The sequence below is a fragment of the Ptychodera flava genome, chromosome 19 (genome assembly GCF_041260155.1).
Source record: "Ptychodera flava strain L36383 chromosome 19, AS_Pfla_20210202, whole genome shotgun sequence".
Lineage (NCBI taxonomy): Eukaryota > Metazoa > Hemichordata > Enteropneusta > Ptychoderidae > Ptychodera > Ptychodera flava.
The window spans coordinates 30,926,813-30,943,119 of NC_091946.1; the positions used below are offsets into that span (position 1 = coordinate 30,926,813).

The 16,307-nt window shown below is 37.2% G+C and overlaps 1 protein-coding gene across 1 annotated transcript in view; it reads left to right on the plus strand.

The window, feature by feature from the left end:
* The first annotated feature begins 1,013 nt into the window (after positions 1-1,013).
* Positions 1,014-16,307, plus strand: part of LOC139119256 (paraneoplastic antigen Ma6E-like) — a 19,575-nt gene continuing 4,281 nt past the window's right edge. Inside the window, exon 1 of the mRNA XM_070682956.1 lies at positions 1,014-1,195. The gene's annotated coding sequence lies outside the window, so the exon portion shown is untranslated. The remainder of the gene's footprint in view (positions 1,196-16,307) is intronic.

Sequence of the window (16,307 nt, forward strand, 5' to 3'; positions counted from 1 at the left end):
TCAGAACAGAATATGGTGAAGGATAGCATTATCACCACACAGTTGAGTGAAGGACAGTACTTTCATACAAATGAGGTGAAGGGTAGAATTTTCACACATAACTGGGCGGAGGACAATGCTATAAGAGAAGAATATGATGAAGGGCAGTATTATCACTGCATAATATGAGATGAAAGGCAATTTTCACTTCATAATTGAGCGAAGGACAATGCTATCAGAGCAGAATATGGTGAAGGACAATATTTTCACCGCAGAATGGGATGAAGGTAGTATTTTCATTACAGAATGGGATGAGGGACATAATTTCAAAACAGAATAGGGTGATAATACTGTCCTACATCTCACCCTGCACTGATGTTGTCCTTCGCCTGTTACGTACAGGATATGCTATGTTAGGTTTTCTGTTCATCCTTCATTGTCCTTCGCGTTCCTCCTCTGTCCTTTTAGTTTTTGCTCAATTTCTCACAATGTCTCCACTGCTTTTGAGGACTTGAAATACTCTTCTTCGTAGCACCCCAATCAAACCAGTCGCAATCAAAAGGTTACCACGATTTTACTAGGAATACGTTGAAAGTCGCCACTGACATTTTCGAAGACTAAGAAGTTAAAGCGTTCGGTACGCTTGGCAAGACCACTTAAGAGTAAAATATGACTTGTTACGAGCTTAAGTTGGTTTTAATACGATTATTTTGAAATTTTCTGTATTGAAAAGAAGATTATGAATAATTTCGACCGTTACTTGCCGCTTTTCAAAGATCGGGATTAAAAATTAAGTTTAGGGTATTGTTTTTAATTAAAATGCACATGGTCTTTACACTAAATTAGAAAACTTTGTTCATTTTAGTTCTTCTTCAGGTTGAACGGGTCTCGGAAGACCGTTTGTGGCATTTGGCACTTTCCAATGAGAAGTATTCTCCAGGGGGTAAGAGGCTTTGTTATTATTTTGAGCACTGTTATAGCAACCGTCACACTAGACCTCCTTTCCTAGTCCCCGTTGACGTCATACTCATGTATGTACTTCTCCCACCACCACATCACCGTTTTCTTTCCGAAAGCAACCTGTGGCAGTTTCCACGCGGTGTTGCAGACGAGCGCTGAAAACGCTGTTTGACAAGAACACAGTGTGTTTGTCCTCCTCGCCATACTCATCTGCTCACTTTGGTAAGGGCGGGTTCAGCGAGGAATACACTAACAGGTAAATATCCCATATCGTTTGACACAAAATTACTAACCCTTTCACGCATTGGCGTTCCTCGTTTATTACTTTACGAATCGCGACTCATTGGAAATTCACGGATCAGTGGTTTGTATCCATAGTTACACGAATGTACAATTTTGTTGTCATCATCTTGATTAATTTGCTTTCATAAATGACGCACCGCCAGATATGTCTTTTCATCCGTGACAACAGTGTGTCCTCTGAAAATTGTGATAACGTTTGGGTCCATTTTGTTAACCAGTCAAATTAATGGTATTAAATTCCCCTGGTGCAGTATTTCTCCATCACTTTGTGTTATTATAAGATACAAAATAATATACCAAAACTATCCGAACACGGCGATTCCTTAAAAATGACCAGGTGCGGGATGGCTTTTAAGTGATCCATTCAACAGGTTGCAGTCTCCTTATCATTAGAGGGTATGTGACTCCAATTTCTTCTCTTCATTTCACACTTTGCGATAACTCGTAAGTACTGTATTCAAAGTCTTCGGACAGGAACTTCATCAATTGCCAAACGGCGGTCTGCTTAATAAGCGTGACATGACGACAACAAATTCATTGTCAAAGTGAATACATAGCAGAATGATCTGTTGCTTTGAAATTGCAAAAAACAGGCGTTACACATCTTCATTACTGAATTTGTCTGTGATAATTTATTGTATTTTTCGTGTCGCTCGCTCTACTCCATCTAAACATTTAGATACCTTGTCGACTGCGAACGCAGGATGAACGTTCCCAGCAAATTCTGACCAGTGAGACATCAAATTTAAACACGTATACTTAATTTTATGCTTCATAATCAAAAAACTTTCACATGATTAAAATGCTATTGACACAGGCAAGAAGTTATCAGAATAGCTACCATTCACCGATGGGAAGATTTCTTCACAATTTAAATCAATTGTATCGCTTAAAGGTGTGTTTTGGTAATCATTCGAATTCATAAACTTGTTTCAAAATGCAAGAACAAGAACTCGTTTTGCTAAGAACGCAAAATGTCCAGGACTTATTATGGGATATGCAAATACGTATAAGACATCACAGAACACAGTCTACACAGCTAAAACACATTTGCCCCTGTGACAGGCCCTGTGCAGACCACGACACAACCCTTTTGGTACAGGTCTGTGTCAGCAAAGTCGTCCTATTGATTTGACAGGGGCTGATGTACAGGTATGTGGCCTGTGCTGTGATGACATAGATGTATACAGTGCTGTAGACACTGTGATGTGACAGGCTCTGAGATTTCTGCCTGTCGCATCACTGTATTTACATGACTGTACACAACATTGTGAATACAGACCTGTAACAGGATTAATATTTTTTTAATGCGCACACAATTATTATCATTTCTGTCGTCAACATTGGCCCATTTTTCTGACAATATACACCCCTGAAATCTGCCAAATTTTCAGACCCTGTAACAGGCCCTGTAAATTCAACACTGACACACCACTGTTTGTACACCAGTATTTCAGTCATGTGGTCACGACACTGGATAAACACACAAATTACATCACTGCGTACATTCCCTTAATACTAGGCCTGATATAGACCTGTTCATACACCCCTGACATCTGACCAATTTTACAGGTCCTGTAACAAAGGTTGTTTATCAGGGACTGTTACAGGTACTGATCAGACCCTGTTACAGGCATGTACTCAGATATGTTTTCTTGCTGTGTAGGGGCCAGATTTACAAGGCTTTTAATTGAGGTAATCTTTCGAAATTCGATTCACACCACGATGACATATAACTTGGTTTTTAGCTGAGCAAAGCAACTTCGTTTCGAAATCACATGATTTGATCGTCGTTGGCTTATCAACTAGGAGATTTGCCGTCATAGTATGTAATCCTGTGGTTACTTTGAACATTTTGCTAACCACGGGTACCATTACTTGGATATTCGGATTCATATTAGTGTGGATGCTCACTTCAAATTTTTTCAGATCATTATAGTCTATTATGATATTGATATATTTACTGCAATTCTTTTTCCGTGATCTGGTAAAAAAGTTCCGAATAAACATCGTTTTTCTTACGACTTTTGAAAGTTTCTCCACATCGTTATTTCAGATTGTTCAAATCTGGACAAAATTTGCATATATCTAAATTTTGGGATTAACGCCCATTTTCAGCCGAATTAATCAGAAACCGTTATTAACGTTCACCTGATTGCTTTTGCTCTGAGTTTTGTTGGTTCCACGAGATAAACTTCTTCTTCGGGATGACCTTGTTCAGCATTGTTCATGCGGTCATGAAAATATATGTATTAATTTGTATTTCGGAAGATTTTTATGGTGATTCTTATAGAAGATCTGATAGCTTTTAATTTAACGTGGACAGAATATATCAAAAATACTGTTCAAATTATCTTTCTGTTAGATTTATAGCGTCTGTGGGCCGATTAAGTATGGTGTTAATGAAACTTAATACTTGATATTGGAATGCGTTTCTAGTTTGCTGCGAATTGTTGCTCAGTTGTTGTTTTCTCAGAGATCACAACACGGCTGTATTGGCTGCATGCTTTGTTGATTGTCCAATTGCTTGTACTAGTTTGTCACCACAGACATCTTTGTGTCAGAAACCGGAGCCAAAAATCTTACTTACACATACAAGTACGAGTAAGAATAAATGAAATCGTGGAAACCTTCCCCTTAAGTGATTTACGTTTTCTGATGATAATCTTATCACGTTGAATGTTGAAAGACGAGTTCAAAGTAATTAGCCAGCGACTCAATATTTTCCAAAGTAATTTGGTTGTTCGTGACTTGATTAAAAAGGACAATATCGATAAATCAACTATGGATATGAATACTAAACGTTTAAAATATATCTTTTAAGAAGCGTAGGGCGGAAATATTTATTTTGGAAAACGTTTTAGACAATGAGTTTCATAGTTTGTAATCACTCGAGTCTGTTCAGACAAATATTTATTTTCAAGGCAATACCAATTTTGTCTTGTCATTTCACTTTATCAAGATGGAACTGAAAACGCTAAAATACTTTGACTTTAATGTTTGTGAATGTACTGTGAGATGCGGATTTTGAAAGTTATATTTGATGGAAACAGTAGAAGGCCGCTTTAGCGAACAATGACGCATAAAATGACGTGAAATTTTTACGGAAGTGATCAAGCACATCGGGCAAAACTGCAAAAATTAGACAAAACGATGCGATAAAATACAACAAATCTATCGTCATATTCTATTTATCAAGAAAGTTCCTACACCGACACATGCCGAAGTCAGATACAAAACTTGACATATTTTTTCATCCATGAATATTTTATGAACTTTAGAGGTCAGTTTAAATAGCAATATTACATGGCAGTCATTGTCATGACAGTGTATACATGACGAATGACAATCCCGAGAGGAATGAAATTTATGGTTTTAATATTGTACTGTATTGTGCATTGTGCAGTACAACAATGCGGACCAACCCGATGAACACGGAGAAAATGTTCCAAATATTTTGTCATTTACTAGACAATACAACGGTAGAAGGCAACCATACAAATTTAGTTGATATTTGTTGAAAACAAGATTGCGAAATACGTACGCATTCCGTTTTATTATCCACCGCTATTCGGGAACCCCTAAATGACGTCACATTGGTTTTACTCATATGACCTTACGTATGACGGGCTGACAAAGCAATGGCATATTGAACTGAGCTGAAGAATTGAAACAATTTTATAGAACCAAAAGTTTCTTTCCATGCTGTATACATTATTGAGCTATGGAAGAGAATCAGATGAAATATATCATTTCAAATAGAGCGAACAGCACTCTCGTCTGCCATCAGATTTTTGTCTGTCTGTCTGATCTGTCTGTCTGTCTGTCTGTCTGTCTGTCTGTCTGTCTGTCTGTCTGTCTGTCTGTCTGTATGTATGTATGTATGTATGTATGTATGTATGTATGTATGTATGTATGTATGTATGTATGTATGTATGTATGTATGTATGTATGTATGTCTGTCTGTGTTGTCTGTCTGTCTGTCTGAGCTGTCTGTCTGTCTGTCTGTCTGTCTGTCTGTCTGTATGTATGTATGTATGTATGTATGTATGTATGTATGTATGTATGTATGTATGTATGTATGTATGTATGTATGTATGTATGTATGTATGTATGTATGTATGTATGTATGTATGTATATATGTATATATGTATGTATGTATAAATATTTCGCTCAAAGTTTCTTCAGAAAAACTTTAAACCGTTCACTGTCGAAACAAAGAACAAGTATCAGGCGTCATCGTGCAAAATTTGGTACTAAGGAAGCAAATTCTCAATATTTACTGGCACTTGAAATTCAAAACGTCTGTCATACATGTGTAGGCTAAGGGAGAAATTAAATTATCGATATTTTTGTAAAAGTAAGTCAATGAAAACTTTATTTACTCAAGTAGCTCAAAAATGAGCCACCATGAGTGGTGGACCAAAAAAGCATACTTTTAAGATTCCGAATATCTGTTCCCGACTCGAGGTTAAGACTTAAACATTTGTTCAAACTTTCCACGATGAAACCCTCAACCGTTCCCTTACCAAATCAAGAATAAAAATTTGGGTCACCGTGAAAAGTTTGGGACTGGAGAAACAAATTACCCAACATTTACCGATATTAGAAATTAAAAAGGGCCGCCATTCCTGTGTTAACTCGATTGGGAAAAATAAGATTTTCGATTTTTCAAAAGACTATGACGATAATTTTTTCTTACTCCAAGAGCTTCAAAACGAGCCCCCACAAGCGGTAGACCACAAAAGAATTTGAAAAGAATAGCGCTTTTTACGGTTATAGGTTTGTTACTAAATATAGCTGTACGCGCGCGACATCGAACAACGCTGCTTGAAATGCAGAAAAAAAATTATCAATATTACACGCATGGCTGTTTTTGCAGCTTGTAATCTGAGTCGTGAACGTGTTTTTTAGTATTCATTGTTACACTAGCAGTCGCCCACTGGGATGTATTTTCGTCCATTCTTGCATGCGTAATTTTCAAAAGCGTAATATAAAAATGCGGACAAATATTTATTTTTGCATATTAATGAGAGAACAGTGACGTAGACTGTGGACAGCCCTATTTAAAACCCGAATATCTGTCCCCGAGGCGCATTCTAAAGGACCGTTCAGTTTTTACGGCCTGGGGGCCGGCAAAATCTTGTCGCCGATGTTCAAAAAAATATAGACCCCCCTGCATTTTTCGTGAAAAAAGATGACCCCCCCTTTGTCAGACGAGAAAATTTGATGACCCCCCCCCCCCCCCCCGAAAAGTAACCAAAATCCATATGTCAAATTTACCCGCACGGTTTGGATTTGAACTCAGGTACGCGGCGCACTTTATTCGTGTAGCAGAGATGCCGGTGCACAAACTTCTCAGCCACGTCCATTGAAACGTCTGTTAATTAGGACGACTGTAAGGCAATTTTTAACTTCATGTCCGTAGACAACTTATGTCCATGGACATTGTATAAAGTCAACTTAATTGTAGTGGGCCACCAAAGGTGGCCCGCCGGTAAAAAGGGACGATCATGGCCATTGCATAAAGTAAACTTTACTGGACAGGGCCGCTGAAGGTGTCCGGCCGTTAAGATGGTCATGGGGTATTACATAAAGTCAATTTATTGAAGTGGGCCGCCAGAGGCGGCTCGCCGGTGAAGAGGGTTGATCATGGCCATTGCATTTGAACTCCGGTTGTAGGTATCATGGCCATTGCATGAAGTAAACCTAATTGGAGTGGGCCGCAAAAGGGTCATGGGTAATACATAAAGTATATTTATTGTAGTGGGCCGCCAAAGGCGGCCCGCCGGTAAAGAGGGTCGATCATGGCCATGGCATAAAGTGAACTTTATTGTAGGTATTAATTTGAAAATGTGGTGACCCCCCCTTTCCTACCAGTGAAATAGCGACGACCCCCCCCCCCTTCGCGGATTCCAAATTACGATGACCCCCCTGGATTTTGCCGGGCCCCCCCCCGGCCGTAAAAACTGAACGGTCCCTAACCTTAAAAGGGTAAACAGTCTTGACACTGTTGTTTCGTAAAACACACTAGAGGAAATGTTTCTTCTCTTCCGTGTTCAAGATTTCGCAAAGACTATCTCAACAACCTCCAACATTTGACCACTTGCAGCGTTCAACCGGTCAGCTATGACGACATCGCCTAATGTCACAGAAGACAAGATTAATACCGGGGCATATTTTTTGCGACGAGCCATTAATTTTTATGACCTAGGAACATGAAACTCCATCGACGCGTCAAGGGCAAATCGGTCCGTGTTGGCGTCTCAATTACTTACAAAACATGTTACAGTTGACAAAACTCTTGACACACACTAAACAACATTAGGAGCCGTCGATAATAAAAGCTGACGCATGACAAACGTAATTGTTTCGTTTAGGGGGGAGGGGGTAAAAGCTCATTTCGTTTTGTGTGCGTCAAAATCGCATGAGGATATTTTTGTCTATTGTTTTCGAAGTGCGAGTTTGCAGCGAGAACGCAATACTACCTTCTCGTTCATCGAGAACAGAATGACACAAAATATGGAAACGGAAAAGACAACGAAAAGACATAAATTTAAAAAAAAAAAACTTGTACGCTTTTTCAATTTGAAACATTTCCCTATGTGCAAAATACATTAAAATGTTCTGTGTCTTAAAAAGTGAAACGCGTAAAGTGGAGGTTTATTAATTAATGTGCACTTCCGGTATTTTAACGGGCGTGCGGATCTGAGAGGTGCGTGTGGGTTTGTCAGAAACGGCATCATAATACGAAATTGATTTCGCATAAGGGACTGGACATAAATTACAGGGGCGGTGGGCCGGTGTTTTTTGGGGTGGGTCGCCATTTTCGCGCAAGCATTTTTGAAGGGTCATAAAATTTTGTGCAAGCCTATGGGGGAGGGTCACCTTAATTTTTTCATGCATCAAAGCTGAAATTGCATGTGTACATATTGAAGAATATGGAATACTGAAAAAGAAAAAATGCCTCCTGGCACTTTCATTTTCTGCCATTACCATTTACGACGCGCACTTCGGGCGCAAATTTCAGGTATTATAAACAATGTATTGATGATCCAAGCAGCCACATTGATTTAAGTTGTCATGATTTCTACTTATTCAACTCCTCTATTGTGCATAACTATCCCCTATAATGACTCTTTCAATAACAATTTGGGAGATCACTTATTTGATATCATTCTCCCATTGACAATACATTGGGTATAGGTCGGTGTCAAACGTTCATGTCGCTGTATGTACATTTTTTATTTTTTTGAGGACATTAACAGAATACAAACTATTCAGAATAGTGCATAGTGTCATCAATAACAACTGGAAGCTTCAGGTCGAACAACTTTTGAATAATAATTTAGGATCAGATAACCTATGAGTTATTTGTAGTTCCCTCATAGCCTACAATGTACAGTGAATCAACATTTTGGTGAAATTCCAAAATCAAATTTCTTGCAATACCATTAACTTGAAACCACTCTAGTCTAATGATGAATATTAATACTAATAATTAGGTGTACATAAATGCACAGGTTTACCTAGTTTTGTATTGGAAAAAAATTATTCATAGTTTCATCATAGACTGCCATGTATAGTGAATGGACATTTCAGTGAAATTCCAAAATCAAATTTCTTTCACAACCATTGACTTGAAACCACTCTACTCTAATCATGAACATTGATACCAATAATTGAGTGTACATAAATGCACAGATTTTCCTATTTTTGTATTGGAAAAAAATTATTCATAGGGTTTCATCATAGACTGCCATGTATAATGAATCAACATTTTGGTGAAATTCCCAAATCAAAGCTCTTGCACAACCATTGACTTGAAAGCATTCTAGTCTAATCATGAACATTAATACCAATAATCAAGTGTACATTAATGCACTGAGTTACCTAGTTTTGTTTTGGAAAAAAATTATTCATAGGGTTTCATCATAGACTGCCATGTATAGTGAATCAACATTTTGGTGAAATTTCAAAATCAAATTTCTTGCACACACATGGACTTGTAACCACTCTAGTCTAATCAAGAACATAAATATCAATAATCAAGCATACATAAATACACAGATTTGCAAAGTTTTGTATTTAAAAAAAATTATTCATAGTTTTGTCATAGACTACAATGTATAGTGGATCAACATTTTATGTGAAATTCCAAAAACAAAGTAATTATACACAGATGCACATGTTAACACCCTCTTCCAATCAAGCACAATTATGTCAATTATTCAGGGTCCATATATGCACAAATAGTGCATATTTTTAATTCTGAAAAAAATTTTGTACAGTTTTGTCATAGACTCCCATGTATAGTGGATCAACATTTTATGCGAAATTCCAAAAACAAAGTTATTGTACACAGATGCACGTGTTACCACCCTCTTCTAATCAAGCACAATTATGTCAATTATTCAGGGTCCATATATGCACAAATAGTGCAAATTTTTAATTCTGAAATTTTTTTTTACAGTTTTGTCATAGGCTCCCATGTATAGTTTTGTCATAGACTCCCATGTATAGTGGATCAACATTTTGAGCAAAATTCCAAAATCAAATATCTTGTTCACATGTGCACTTGTAAACAACCCATGCTAATCAAGTATATCTATATCAGTTATTAAACATCTATATATGAACAGATATTGCTAGTTTTATACTGGAAAATACACGTTTGTAGTTTTCTTATAGTCGACTACCATGTATAGTGAATCAACATTATCGATGAAATCTAAAAATTACATTTTTTGTACAGGCATGCACTTTTTACCTGCCACTTCAAGCAAAGTACATTTACATGAATTATCACACACATATGATTTGATATTTTTTGGACAACGCGTTATATCGGCCACATTTTGCCTTCCTTTCGGGAGGGCGACTTAAAAAGTATAGCAAGTCAGAAGGGGGTCTTGAACACATTGCGGGTTTGTTGGGGGGGGGGTATTGAGTAACAGGGGAGGGTCACTTATTTTCATGCACGGATAAGGGGGAGGGTCACTAATTTTTGTGCATGAACTTTTGAAGGGTCACTATTTTTGACGCAGCGGTGTTTCGAAAAACACCGGCCCACCCCCCTGTAATTTATGTCCAGTCCCTAAGAACTTTCGTTTTGAGGGGGGAGGGAGGGCTTTCAAGTAAAACGAAGGAATTCCTTTTCTTGTGCGTCAGCTTTTATTATCGACGGCCCCTTAGCATAGTGCAAAAGTGCCTGTATAATTGCAACTTTTTTATCCTTGTAGCTAGATTGACATAGGAAAGATTATTTCATGTAGGGAATATCAGAGCATTCACAAATTATACTTTTTCTCATTACATATTTTACATTTTCTTGCATTCAGAATTTGGTAAAGATTTGTCACCACAATATCTATTTATTTTTTAAGACATTGCAGTATTTATATTGTATTTTTTACCTGTCTGGTTAATATACAGTGCGTTTCAAATAATTTCATATTGTCCATGTTTTAAAATGATCATTATTCTCTGATCTAAGAAGAGATGTGGAAATGACCAATCTGGTCGTATCTGGTTTATCTATCCGTTTTATCTGATCCAGAAATGGACAGAGCCTATACAAACTGTACCCATTATCTGTAAATTCATTTGCCAGTGTTTCACTCATGGGAAATGTGCATCGGTTTGTGTTGTGCATTCCATTTACTCGCACACGACACAGAGCAGTCAGTAACTTTAAGAGTATATCCTTCTGTCCTGGATCCTGTTGAACAAACAATCATCATCTGTATGAACTGTCCATTCAGTTCTGTCTTCATATGTTATAAGCAGTGTACCTGCCGGTACACGACTGTCTTAATCTTCCAAATTGGTGCAAATAAATTAATATTTCACGCTCACTATACATTAGCGTCCTTGGACGTGATTAATCAAGCTGAACAATATTTACCCAGTAACTTACTTTTCTCATGAATACTAGTGCGTACCACCGTCATGTTCTATTGTATTTCAACCAGTCGTAATATTGAGCTGTTATTACCGTTTTAATTTATTCATGGCGTGGGTTTGAAACAAAAGAATTGTAGCGTGCCACACACGGGCAAGTGATAATTTGTACTTTGTATCTTTTCTATAGTGTCGGTAGAAATCAAAGTATATATTGTTTATGTTATTAATGTGTTAATAATTTTACATTGGTGATAAACAAATGTAATATTTCTGTCATCGTACTACACGTCTATGAAGTCCTATATCTGCTGTGGAATCTTAATCGATGTTCAAAATTTGTTTTGCATAATATTGCACACAACATGAACAGCAGTGCGAGCTCACAGCGTTGCCTTTGCCGCCTGTGAACGGAATAATCGTATAGATTGCATGCAAGCTACACTGCAACAATGTGAATTTGGCATAGATTCTGAATATCATTTAGGATTGAAGTTAGGTATTTATGTAAGTATACTGTGATGACATACATATTATATTTTACCACAATTATTCACATGATAAATTCATTAACAACATAAATTCATTAATAACATAAAAATTTCAACCTTAGATCATAGACAATTAGTTATGCCTAATGACTCCTTGTTCCAGTATGACTCTATCTCGTAACACCATCCCGGTTTTAAAGACCACATTCAACCAGATTATATTATTTCAAGAGCTAAAACGCGACACAAAGGGTTTGGTGCGAGCTACCATCGCCTTTGCCAGCTTTGTCGTAAATTAGTACACTGACAGTCCAAACACTTGAAAAGAAATTATATCATAGCTTTGTAAATACCAGCGCATTTTGTGACGTCATCCGGCTAGATTATTACTGATAATGTATCCGATGATCTAGTACTGTGGCCAAAGATGTCTTATACATCTACAAATGAACTGGTATCGCTATAACTATACAATAACAGCAATAATGTACCCCCTCCCGGCCCCGGCTCCCGGCCCATATTGGACTCAAGAAACTTGCCACTCCATAATGTACTCGGCTTAAAAAACAGGTGAAATGGAAAGAGAAGATCTCGTAAAAGACTCGTATAATGTAGTAATATCGGATTAGGAATTTTTGAAATATGTTTGGCTTCCGAAGTAATGTCGTCATAAAAGAGTGCCTCCAAGTACTTTTTTCCTTTCGCAGTATGTTCTCTTCCCCGAAAGTTGGCATGAATATAAAGATGACAATCCAATGTCGTCTAAATTTTAAGTTCTTTTGTGGTCGTTCCTGTCGAAAACAACGGTTATAACGTACAATTTTTAATGCTTTGGTCAAAAATTTTCTTCGTGTTTGCTTTGTGAGGACGTTAACGTTGTAAAAGTAAAACCGTTCGATGACATTGTGAACGACAAGTAAATACAGACAGACAGACAGACAGACAGACAGACAGACAGACAGACATACATACATACATACATACATACATACATACATACATACATACATACATACATACATACATACATACATACATACATGATGGCAGACGTGAGTGCTGTTCGCTCTGTTTGAAATTAAACCCACGATACCGTATATTTCATCTGATTCTCTTCCATAGCTCAATAATGTATACAAAATAGAAAGAAACTTTTGTTTCTATGAAATTGTTGCAATGCTTCACCTCATTTAAAATGTCATTGCTTTATTATTCAGCCATATAATTGATAATGAATCAAAAAGTATTCTAAGTACAATATAATTATTACTCAAGTTTAATGCATCTTTCATCTTTCTGATGTTTGCGAGATGTATCCGAACTTAAGTGCATGTAATATATATTGATACTTTGTACAAAAAGTAATAATGTTTATAACGCTCTGCTTTGTCATTGAGCACTGTAATTTCCCGCGAGGATGTCTGTGTACAGAGAGAGAGAGAGAGAGAGAGAGAGAGAGAGAGAGAGAGAGAGAGAGAGAGAGAGAGAGAGAGAGAGAGAGAGAGGGGGACAGACGGAGTTTCATAGTGTGCTGGATTGAGAAAGTAATATTACATCCTCATTATATCATTTATGGTTCTACTATTATTTTGTCATATGATCCTTTTGTCTGAAACATCTTATTATATCACGTGCTACTCTCTAAATAAGTACTTCTGTTTATGTTGTCATGGAGCTCAGTCATCCACACCATATAAGGTAACCGTGTCGGAACGCTACCCTTGATGACACAGTGGACATGTTAGACGAGCTGGATTACTGTTCACATTCATTTTATGAGTAAATGTAGCTTCTCCTTAAAAAACAAATTAATTTGAAGTGGTCCCTTCGGTGCACACTTGTAATTACTCAATTATACGTCATTTTCACAAGTGATGCAGTTTTATATCTAAGGCGTATCATATCAACGACATTAATACCATATAGTATAGGTGTGTGAGTAATTTAAACCATCAATTTACACAATTTTGACATCCTTATCTCATCCGTCACTGAATTCCAAATAGCAATGACAAAAATGTGCACGTGCAGCTCCCTTCTTTCCACACAAAACAACAACTTATTACACTTTCTACGTGGTGGCATGAGAAGGCGACCGTAGTCTCGGTGTGTTAAAAAACCCCAACTTTTTAAGTCCACGATAAAGCGAAAAAAAATATCGAAAATTTGACTTTATCGCACATGCGCCGTACCTATTCATATCACGAGACACGACGACATTGCTTGTTAACCCTGCGTTACCATTTTCCTTTGACATGATAAATAATGCATTTCTGAATGTTTTCAATCAAATTAATTATAGATGACTCACTTCTGATAACGAAAAAAACGCCTGTGAATAGAAAACACCCTCATTGTTTGTCAGTGAATAGCTTCGTTGTGAAAAGTGCAATGACACACTTCCTAATAATGAGGAATGTCCTCTGTATGAAAGCATTTTAAGCAATTTACAGTGGTTTGCTTTGACAGACACACACTGTCGGGTGCAAACACTGACAGCCCACTGCACTGTCCAAGTCTTATCACTCGCTTTCAGGTGTAGTTGTTTTGACAACATCTGACCTGCTGCAAGACAATATTTCAACTTTGGCAGAGTTGATTTCTCTGTGGTCGACTGGAATTATTGCTCAGCTGATAATTACACAGTGTTGGCAACACCTCAATTTAGACAATATGTCTACTTCGCATAATACCAATACTTCAAAGCAAACCACTGTATGACAATACAAACTGTGATAACACTGGAGAAGATTTGAGTATTGTAGGAAACAAAGTCGTTTTTTGCTTTTGTGGAAAGAAAGTCTGCGATACACCTTGAAAACAAACCTTAAAACATAAACTGTATAGCTTGCCGGGATACAATTAAACTTAAATGTATATCTTTCATACATTCGTCCTAAGTTTACGCCTTGTTAAAGCCGAGCAAATTTTAAATTCGTAAATGTCTATGGTCTGCCGATTGTAGAGGCGTTGAACCCAGCACAATACTTACGCGTCCAACACTTTGCATGTTAATGGGATATAATAGCATAAAAACAGAATAGCATCTTTGTTGAACTTTATATTAGAAGATATAATAACGTCACTCCTAGGTTACCTGAAATGTAATAAAAATTTCATGAGTACACTTCTGAAAGGAGAAATGAAGACTCAACCATGAGGGCGCAATTTCCAGAATATCGGGAGGAAATTACGACTTCGATGTCTCTAAAATTGATGGTTTCTCAGCGAAAACAAACCGGGACTCAACCGGAACAATGTATTTGTCTTGGACAATAAAATAAATAAATGTAGTTGAACTGAAAAAAAAACCCAGAAACGTAGTTGAATTGCTTGCTGCTAATAATCTTTTGTTTTAAATCATGAGTATCTTTTGCACGTAGTTTGTTTTGTACAACCACTAACCAGTGTTGCAAAATGACCCCATTGTTATTGTTACATTGTTTATTAACCTTGAATGATACTGATTTTTTACTTGTTTTGATGTCTAATTCCTTTCAAATCTCCTATCCATTTCCGTTTTTTGGTCTGCATTCATCGGGAATATTTTGCTCCGCATTTGCTTCAGTCTTGTATGCCTCTTCGGCATCCGATGGAGAAGACTGCGGTCTTCTTAATATTACACAGTTGACCTCAGAGTACAACCTATCCCTTCAAAACCGATTGCTATTAAAGATCAACATAGCCACGCTCTCAATCTCTCAATTAATTATAGGGATAAATGAAATGTGCCATGGGATAAAAAACAAAACAGATATTCAGGTCGAAATTACCAGAAGCAGATGAGAGAAAAGACACGTTTTGGGTGCAGGCGTTCTTCAGTGTGTGAGGAAAGATGAGATACGACTGACTAGTATGTTTTCTGGGTCTGTAGCTTCAAAATGCCAGAATCCATGTGATGAGGAATCGCATAAGAAAGCACCTCAGTGGTATTTCAAATCGCACAAAATTCTACGACAGAAGACGGCGTTTCTTTTTGTTTACCAAACTTGTCATGAATCACATTTGTACACAGGTACTTGTTTAGCAAAGTCAGTTTCTTTTCTTTCACTATAACAGAGCATGCAATAAATCATGACTATATCATACTTTTCTCAATCCTAAGAAGTCTTAAATTTTTCATATAAAGTTATGCTTTGCTAGGAAATTTAAAGAAACCTGCGTTCAAAAATGTAAAAGGAAAAGAAAGTTGATTCATCACGTCTGCATTGTTTGGTTCTGCGGAAGATGTTGGAGTAACGGTGATTATACATTCGCAATACAGTCATGTATGTGTATCTTTACCACAGTTTCTATCGCCAATTAATTTGCAATAGGACTGACTTTACAAATGTTTCTTCGAATTTCAATGTAATATCATTGTCCCTCAGTGGACTATCTGAAAGGGTACAACTTTTTTCCTCATCCATTTCAACATGATAATATTGTATATTGCATGATTCCTCTGAGACTGTCTTAAGGGGTACGAGTTTCTTCCTCATCCACTTCATTGTACCGTTTTCTAAGTATAGACATGTTTCCGCGTGTTACTCAAATATCTGTGTTTCAATACCTCCTTACCACCATGATGGTATTGCGTCAACAACCGTATTGGTATATTTCATATGTCCCCAAATTGGACACGCATGGCGTGGCTACATTTCCAATCATTCACTGAACAAAGATAACAA